Genomic DNA, 1,493 nt, shown 5'->3' on the forward strand with positions numbered 1-1,493 from the left:
AATTTTGAGAACTAATATTACACAACTAATATTATAACTAACGTTTAATATAAAGAAAAAAATTCAAAACTCTTAAAATTAAGAATATTTAAAATTCAATTACAAAAAATATTCGAAATTTAAACTCGAAAAAAATTCAACTTTAGTGAGTTTCATATTAAATTTGTTTTCTAATTTATTATAATTACAATATTAATTAGGATAAAGTATGTTTTTTATCCCTAATATTTTTAAAAACTTTTAAAATTATCCCTAAGCGGAGATAGAGTTAAGATTGGAGATACGAGCAAGGCTAAAATTGGAAAAAGCAATTTGACTATTAGTTGATTACTAAAAAATTAATAACAAGGATAAAAGTGAAACTTATTTTAAATGTTAAGGATAAAATTGAATGAAATTAAACATTAGGGGTAATTTTAAAAATTTTTAAAAATATTATGGATAAAAAAATACTTCACCCTATTAATTAATATCAGCAACTATAGGGTTGACTCCAAATCATTAAACTAATTAATTTATGCCAAGACTCTTTTAAAAGGAAGAATGAGAGACTGGGACTTAAACAGAGATTAAATTAAGTTTTTGTATTATATTTAGTGTAAATTATACTGACTGAATTATATCTTAGTATTATATTTAATTTAAGATAAATATAGAATTGATGGATAGATTTTAGAATCTAAAAAATTAAATACAAATTTCTTTGATAAAAAATGTTATTAAAATTTCACTTTTCATTCTAAAAAATTTTAGTTTTCTGTGTTCTCAATTTTAAAAATACTGAAGAGGCTAAAATTTTGTGTCTCAAAACTAAATTAATTTTAGTCGCTGATCACTAAATATAGTACTGAATTTCAGTCTTCCACTCTCTATTTCGATCTTTAAAAAGGAGGAGAGTGAAATTTGAATAGAAAATGAAAAAAGGAGAGGAAGAAACCTGGATTAAAATTAGGGATAAGAGTGGTATTTTAAAAATTTATTAGAGATAAAAGAATAAACATTTGTGTCTTATTCAATATATTTTAGTGTCACCAAATACATGTATTTTATGTATGTTTGTGTGTCACTATATTCTTCAAAAATCTGTGTTTTATCAAACAAACGATAAATATATACCACCGTATCTATATATTAGTGTCCATGTCCCACCAATTAAATGCAGCCTGAAATTACAAGCTACCTTAGGTAGAGTTTATTTAGTGGGTGTGTCCACCAAATTTTTATTTAGTGGGTATGTCCACCAAATTTTAAGAACAATGACACACTCACATACATATTCTATGTTTGATTTTTGAAGACACAAAATAAAAAAAGATACGTTAATACACAATAATCCACAAATACACAATATTTGTGTACTACCAAATTAATAAGACATTGAGACATAAATATTAAAAAATAAACTTTTTATTTATACCCTTTATTAAATTTCATAATTTTAACTTTTGCCCTTCTATTCAAACATTTCTTTTTTTTTTTCATTATCTTCTCTA

Source organism: Arachis ipaensis, chromosome B08 (genome assembly GCF_000816755.2).
Source record: "Arachis ipaensis cultivar K30076 chromosome B08, Araip1.1, whole genome shotgun sequence".
NCBI lineage: Eukaryota > Viridiplantae > Streptophyta > Magnoliopsida > Fabales > Fabaceae > Arachis > Arachis ipaensis.